Below are 8,629 nucleotides of genomic sequence, written 5' to 3'. Positions count from 1 at the left end.
AGATTGCTTTTGCTATTTGGGGTCTTTTGTGTTTCCATACAAATTGTGAAATTTTTTGTTCTAGTTCTGTGAAAAATGCTAGTGGTAGTTTGATAGGGATTGCATTGAATCTGTAGATTGCTTTGGGTAGTAGAGTCATTTTCACAATGTTGATTCTTCCAATCCAAGAACATGGTATATTTCTCCACCTATTTGTATCATCTTTAATTTCTTTCATCAGTGTCTTATAGTTTTCTGCATACAAGTCTTTTGTCTCCTTAGGTAGGACAAACCTTGTTCTATGTGTCTCTTCCATCTGACTGTTCCTGAGTTATATCCTTTTATAATAAACTGGTAAATGCAAGTAAATATTTCTCTGAGTTCTGTGAACCACTCTAGACAATCACTGGAACTTGAGGAGGGGGTCATGGGAACCCCTGATCTATAGCCAGTTAATTAGAAGCACAGGTGACAACCTGGACTTGAGAATGACATCTGAAGTGGCACAATTTTGTAGGACTGAGCCCTTCACCTGTGGGCTCTGATGCTCTCACCGGGTAGAGAGTGTCAGGATTGAATTGAGTTAATTGCTTGGTGGTGTGGAAAAAACACACTTACATATCAAGGGTGCTCACAAGTCACTGGGCATCCAGACAACATGACAGCCTTCATTCACAGGTTCAGCATGGTGTCCCCAAGAGTTCCAGGGTCTTCCTTTATGGTGACAAGATGGCTGAGCAGCTCTAAAGTCACACCCTTTCAAATTCAAGCCCGATGGGAAAAAGTAAAGGTGTTTTTTTTTTTTTCTCACGAAACTTTTGAGGTTCACTTTGGTTGGAAAGGCTAGGTCAAGTGCCCATCTCCGAACTAGTTTCAGTGGCCAAAAGCATGGCCTGCTTTGATGGACCAGGAATGCTTTGTCTGTTGTTCCACATCTGAAGCAGAGATTCTCATCCAGACCTCACGGCCTGAGGAAGGAGGTGGGAACCACAAATAAATATTGGGAAATGGGGAATAGTTTCTTAAAAGCAAGCAAACCAAAAAGAGTTCCTATCTTCCATCCTATATGTAGAGTAGAGCATACATCTTTTGTCTGTTGTTTGTGTACTTAAATCAGTATGAAGTCATGGGTTCCTGTCTTGTTCAATAGGTTATAATCTGTTATTATCATTATTTATTTTGGTGTTCAGATTGTCCCAGATTTGGCCAATGAGAGCTCCTTCAAGCTGCATTTTATATCCTTTTGATGTGTTGCCATCTTTCTCTGAGCAATTTCTCATTTTCTCTGGTGAAGGATATTCCAGGCATGTCTCATACTTTTCCTGGCCCAGACTTGGAATCAGTAATCATTGGTTCTGGGATTTGATTTTACCTTACTTTCAAGCTAATAAGAGCCTGTTACTCTTTCATGGATGCTGGCAGAATACATGAGACTCCTGCGTCAGAGACAAAGGACTTTATTACTTATGACACAGGAAGAAACATGAGCATCAGCATACTTAAATCAGTTTTCCTGCCCCCAAATCCAGTTGAAGCAACGTGAAATGGCCCAGATGGATGCATGGCAGTGCATTTGCATTACAGCTGAAGAACACTGAGCTTGGGAAATCCACTGCTTTTATAGCAAGTACTAAGCAAGCCTTCTCTTCATCCTGGAGGGAGACATTATTCATTCTGAAAATTGCTCACTGCAAACACAACTCTGAGACAGGCCCAGAAAGGAGTGGTCAGATCCTTCCATTCTTAGCACAGCAAGTAAGAATATCCAGGAATGCTTAGGCCTATAGCAAATTACCTCTTCTAACAGCCATTTCTCCACAGACCCCTGGTTCCGTTTAATGGAAAGTGGTGTTTAGAAACCAAGATCTGCTTGCTAGGTGTGCTCATTGCCTTGAGCTATTTTTGCACATAGGTGCTCTCAGAAGACAGAATTGGGAATACACACACACACACACACACACACACACACACACACACTTATGCTTAATTATCTATCTATTCTGCCTCTCTATCTATCTATCTATCTACCTATCTATCTATCTACCTTTCTTTCTCCGTAAATTCACAATGATATCTCCAACCCAATACCACAGATCGATTCTAGTTTTCTGCCTTTCCATATTTATAGCACTCTTCTCTGGTAATGAGAAACCTAAAATGTATTTACTTATTTGCTTAATGCTCCTGCAATCTCATCACTGTCACTGCTACCCACCCTCAATCATGTGTGTGACCTCCTGATCACTTGGGCTCTAACCTGGTGTGCTGGGGTGTATCTCCCTCCCCCTGCAACTCTGGTCATGCTCCAACACTCCGTACTGTCCCACTGCACCTGCCACTACTCATAAGGACTCTCTCCTCCACTCACCTGGGCTCTGAACCCCACGCCAGGCTGCCACCACTCCTCACCTGCCTGGTGAGACACCTGTGCCAGGCCACCCTCCTACATGGACACTCAGGCTTCAACATGCTGGGCCGGGCCACCCCTGCCACTGCTACCACTCTGTGTAGACACACCCCTTACCTCGCTCAGGCTCTGGAGCTCCCCACTCTCACCTTCTGAAGACGCCTACCTTGTTCAGCTGCACCTAATGGCTTCTAGGCAGAGTTTATCAGGGAGGGAAGAAAAGGGGAGAGGACCAAATGACCATTTGTAATGGCTGCAAAACACCACAGTATCTGGTTTGCTTAACCACCTCCCCATAGTATTAAGTAGAGGCCATTTGTATTTTTTTCTAGATACCATCCCAGGAATCGAACTATGAACATAAATTTTTGTGTGTCTCTCTCTTCACCTCCCTGATGATTTTATTAGGACAGATTCCTAGAAGGGGAATGATTCGTGGGTCAGAGGGGAGGACCATTTATGCAGCTCCTGTTCTTTATAGCACAGCTTCAGTGTTCATCTTACAATCCATACAGCCTTGAATAAATAAACAAGCATAACTCTTTCCCAGAGACTGCCTAATATTTTCTACAGATGATAGTTGTTTCACTGCTTGATGACATCATCTTTTTTACACCAAGATTGATGTGGGAAATTCTGTATAAATACCCTACATCAACAAGGCATTGTGTCACCAGGCCTCTTAAAGATGGGCAGCTCACTGCAGTGCGGCTGGCTTAGCCTGTGCAGGACAGGCACCATGATTTATAAGGTCCAAACATGAAGTCTTCAGGAAAGTTGGTGAAGTACTTTATAGGTCACCTGTATTTTTCCTACCATAGATGTTTTGACTCACGGGTTTCCTTTATGTCACTCTGTCCATAGTCTAGGTATTATTAAAATGGAATAAAGAGGTTATTGTAGCAGAAGCTGAGTAGCACACGGGAGGGAGTTTGTGATTCTAAATGAGAGAAGAAAGAAATAACAGGCAAGGGAATTAATTAAGGTAAACATTGGCAGCCAGGAAACCAATTATTCATTGCATGAGGACCACTGGCCTAGCTTTGTGCTGGGAGCTGTTGGGAAGTTCATTTGTTCATTCATTCAATAAACATTGACCAGTCCCCGACTCCATCCAGGCCCTGTCCTAGGTGCTGGGGACCCAAGAGAAAAGAGACTTTGTCCCCACTCTTAAGTGACTCACAGTCTAGAAAAGCAGAAGCCAAATCAATAGTCTAATATCTGCTGGAGCTTCTTTTTTTCTTGTGTCTTTTTCTGTGGTTGATTTCTAGTTTCATGCCATTGTGGTCCGAAAAAATGCTTGAAATAATTTTTATACTCTTAAATTTGTTGAGGCTTGTTTTGTGCCCTAGTATATGGTCAATCCTAGAGCATGTTCCATGTGCACTTGTCTGCTGGAGCTTCTAATCCAGCTTGGGGACGGTTCTGTGAAGGTTTTGAGCAGAGTTCTTGGGGCAGAAAAAAACATACCTGTTAGGTGGCTGAGATGGGCAAAGTTTTCCCAGGCAGAGGAACCTGCATAAACCAAAGCTCATGACCCTGTCAGCTTATCAGCAAGGATTTAGTGTGTGTGTTCTACAGGTCCAGCACTGCTCCAGAGACTGAGTAGGGAGTGAATTTCGTACTCCAGATTTTAGCTGGGAAGGTTGTGAGAGGACCATCAGCATAAGATTATTAAATGACTTGTGCATCTAGGGTAAATTCCAAATGTCCTCCCTAAGCACACAAGGCTGAATCAGTTAGCAATTGCCGTGTAACAAATAACCACAAACACTCACTGACATACCACAGTAAGCATTTATTGGTCTTGCTCATGCATCTGTGGGTGGGCTAGGATGTGGCTGATGTTGGCTGGGCCCAACTGGGCTTGACTCCAGGCTGTGTGTTGAGTCCCAGGTCTGCCCCATATGTCTCAGCCTCCTTGGATCAGTGATTGTTTAGAGCACGTTCTTGTCATGGTGACAGGCCAGAGTACAAGGGGACAGTCCTAATCTTGGAAGCACATGTCTCACCTTTGCTTTCTTCATGTCTGCTAGCATCCACAGGTCAAAGAAAGTCACATGGTTAAACCCAAAGTGAAGGGATGGGAATGCACACTCTGAGAGCTATGGCAAAATTGGGGTTTAAAGTATATCCTCTGTAATCTGGCCCCTGCAGACGTCCCCTGTCTCATCTCTTTCTTCCTCTCTCTGGCACCTCTGCTGCAGCCACCCAAAACCACTTGAGTCTCCTGCACCTGCCTTGATTTTTCCCCCTCTGTATCTGTACACATGCTGTTCTGTGAGCCTAGGATGCTCTTCACTGCCTCGTCCACCTGGTCAACCCCATCACATCATTTCTGAATAAGCAAGGCCTGGCTCCCAGGGTCAGGGATGTTCTTATTTGTCTTTCTTTTCCTCTCCATCCTTGTGGGTGGTAAGGGGACTTCGGGGCCCCTCTTGGTGCCTGGTTGTCTCTCATGGTTGCTGCCTTTCTCTCCCTCCCCCCATCTTCCCCTCTCTTTCTTGCACTTATTCTCAGCATGTGTTGGTATGATGATTTTAAGATTAAGATTTGGAGTAGAGATCGGTGGCCTTACTTTGACCTTGAACTTTGTCTAGGGTGCTCTGCCTTTTATAAGGGTCACCTGAGGTGCTGTTTCTGAAATTGTTCCTTGCTTTCTCTTATGTTCTTGCTCCTTGGGTTCCCTCAGGGGGAGGGTGGTGATGGTGGTGGTTAAAGGCAGGATCCAAGCATTCCTGGGTCCCCCACGGTGATACCGTCAAATAGTTCCCAGTTCACCACTCCCTCAACCTCAGTCCTGGGGCAGGCTGCCCAGAGTAGCTGTCAACAGTTTTGGGTGAATGAATGAGTGAGTGAGTGAATGGCTAGATGCATTTCCTTGAGGCAGCTTTCTGCTCATTGTCAGGGCCTTGGTTGAGCCTAGCAGCTGGGCTTCCAAAGGCAGGAGGTTGGAGCAGCAAAGAGAAGACCCAGGCCTGCACATCTTAGTCAGCTTTTAGAGTTGCTTTCAGCAGCGGCCACAGAAGGCAGTTCCGAGGGGCAGGTGTGTTTGTAAGTGGACCCAGCTTTGGAGTATGGTCTTAGCTTTAAGCCTCCTGTTTGGAGAGGCTCTAGAAAGTTACGGAGCTCTGGGGAACCATCCTGGGGCCTCTCATAGTCCACTTAGTGCAAGTGTTGTCTTTAGGGGCCTCTAATTCCCCTTATAAAGAGCTTTTTTAAAAAATGGAGCCTGGATACAGTTAACATGAATGTTGAGCAGGTCAAGCATTTCCAGCCACTATGGGTAATAAGAAGAGAGAGTTTGCAAATGTAACAGTCAACCCAGTGCCCTAGTAGGCAGCATTTTTGTTGGTCCAAATTGTGGCTTGTTCTTGCAATTTAATAGAGAAGAAAACTGAAGCTGGGAGAGGTAAAGTAATCTCCCCAAGGTGACACAGCTAGGATGTGGCAGAGGCAGGCTAGTTCTGGTTAGTCAAGTGACAGTGCTGACTGTGTGTAGGCGGTACCACGGTGACATAGAAGGTTCTAGGCGTTGGCTCAATGCCACGGGGGAAGTAAATCTCAGGGACATGGTCTGAGGACTGAGGTCACACACAATCAGGAAACTGAGCTCTTGAAGGCAGAGGCTGGAAGGCTTTGGTATTTACATTAGGATGTGGGGCAGGGTCAAAGACCAAGGTCAAGGCTGCCATAATATTGGGTATCAGAGACCCATTTTAAGGTGGTGCCAGGGTTATATGTGTGAGCTTAAAATAGAAGAGGGGGATCCAGAGCCTGGCCTGTTCAGCATTCTCCATCCACAGACACCCCCTTTCTGTTGCAATTACAATGCCCTCTGAGAAGGCTCCATGGACAAAAGTGCTCCTTGGCAAAAGTTTGGAAACCAGTGATTTCAGGGAGTTGGGCAACCATGGGCTTTTTCTACTAAGACATTAGTCAGTCAAGGAGCCACGTCTACACTGGAGAGAGACAATCTGGTCAGATTTGCTCATCTGTCTTCAGGAGGATGGAGACCGGGGACGCGGTGGAAGAATCAGAGCTGATGCCAGTCTGGGGTAGGCAAAGCTTTTGATGGTGTCCTGCACATTTGCTGCCGTTGGCTTCCCAGCATCCACTCCCCCTTTATCTTGTTTTCACCAATTTTCAGTTGGGTGCTGTCCCCACATAGCTCTTGCACCTAAAGGGAAAGCAGGCCCAAGTCCTAGCTCCCGGAGGTGGACCCTAGCTGGCCTCAGCAAGTGCTCACAGCTCAATACCCTGGCCTTCGTGATTGGCAAGTGTCCCAGGAAAGCACTTGCTGGGGACTTCTGAGAAGGAAGCCTTTCCCCACCTTTCTCTGTTCTTTCACAGAAGCTCTCTTGAAGGAGCTCTCTTTTCTCACTGGACTAGGATGTCTTTGCTGCTGCTGGCAGCCGTCTTGTGGCCAAGAGGGGAGGCAACCTTGGGCAGAAGGCAGAGGGAAGAGATGGAAAGAAAAAAACTCCTTGGATTCTCCACTGAGCTGCTAACTAAGCTTTGCTGAAACCTATCCTTCCTCTGGACTTCTCAGTTGCAGTATCTTAATTCATTAGTTTTTTTTAAAAAAATAAATTTATTTATTTATTTTTGGCTGTGTTGGGTCTTTGTTGCTGCATGCAGGCTTTCTCTAGCTGCGGCGAGTGGGGGCTACTCTTCGTTTTGTTGCACGGGCTTCTCATTGCGGTGGCTTCTCCTGCCGCGGAGCACAGGCTCTAGGCTTGCAGGCTTCAGTAGTTGTGGCATGTGGGCTCAGTAGTTGTGGCGCACGGGCCTAGCCGCTCCACGGCCTGTGGAATCTTCCTGGACCAGGGCTCGAACCCGTGTACCCTGCATTGGCAGGCGGATTCTTAACCACTGCGCCACCAGAGAAGCCCAATTCATTAGTTTTGTATTACTTGAGAATGAGCTGTTCCTAAGTGATGTAGAGAGCTACCGCCTCCGCCGCATTCTTCTCCTTGGAAGCATTTCCAGGCCATCTTGCAGATGCAGCCGCTGAGTTATACCCCTGCACCAGGCTCAGGGGACAACACGTTGGGGAGGTCATGGATCCCTGCTTGGCTGCCCAGGACCAGCCTCTCCATCCCTCCTTTGTCACGCTCTCCTGCCATGGTCCATATATCAGACTCACACAGCAAGCACGGATGATGGCAAGATCTCAGAAACTGGGGTGGGAGAAGACACCTTTTAATATTTTTCTTTCTAATAAAATGTTGTCTTGGTTTCTTTTCTTGAGACCTCTCTACCTGTTTTGGGTGAGGTCAACCATAAGACAGAAGCCCCAGGGGCTGTAAGAATTGAATATTCAACTGAAGCTTGGACACGATGCTCTCTCTGGTCCTTTCCAACTCTGACAAGCTCTGATTCTGTGCAAGCTGATCCAATTATGGTAAAGCGACTCCAAGATCATCCACTGCATGCCAGGCACCTCACAGCTGCATTCTCCTTTGATCCATATGAGAAGTCAGTTAATATTCCCACTTTACAGATGCGGAAACCAAGGCTCTGAGAGGCTGTAGCTCAAGACCACACAGAGGCAGAGCTAGGATTTGAATTTGGCTCCTTCTGACAACAAAGCCTCTGTACTTTCCATGATACCACATGGGGTGCCCTTGCTTTGGGGCATTTTACTCTATAAAGATGGTTACCCTACTTTGGAAAAGGTCAGATGGAGTGACACGCTGCAACCCAATGGGAATTTTTTTTGGAGCAGTTGTTCCATGTTTTTTTTTTTCTTTTCATGAACTCACTCAGTTCAGCCAAGGGTGCTTCAAGAGACCAATTTTCAGCCTCTGTCCCCACTAAAACCTGGAAGAACGTGGACTGGCGCCAGTAAGCTTGCTGGATAATTTTGGAAGCAGCAGAGCTCCGTCGGAGTTGGCCTGTCTCTAGCTCACTGTGTACAAGCTGAGGGATGTTTGTTGTTTCAGTGGCCACCGAGCAGAACGCAGGGAGTGGGTGCGGAGCGCTCGGGGGCCAAACATTCTGAGAGGATAGGGTGTGTGCACACCACAGACCAGCTTCAAAAATATCCACAGTTCAGGGGAAAAAACCCCAACCTGACTTCATAAGCTCTCGTGATTCATATACAAATCCCCCTGAGGAAACCCTCTGTCCTTCAAGGCAGTCTGGATTTTTATTGAGCATTCACTGTGTTTTCAGGAGGGAGGTTTTTTTTTTTTTTTTTTTTTTTTGCGGTATGCGGGCCTCTCCCGTTGTGGAGCA

Source organism: Physeter macrocephalus, chromosome 2 (assembly GCF_002837175.3).
Source record: "Physeter macrocephalus isolate SW-GA chromosome 2, ASM283717v5, whole genome shotgun sequence".
In the NCBI taxonomy this organism is placed as follows: Eukaryota; Metazoa; Chordata; class Mammalia; order Artiodactyla; family Physeteridae; genus Physeter; species Physeter macrocephalus.
Note: the sequence above shows the minus strand (reverse complement) of the source record.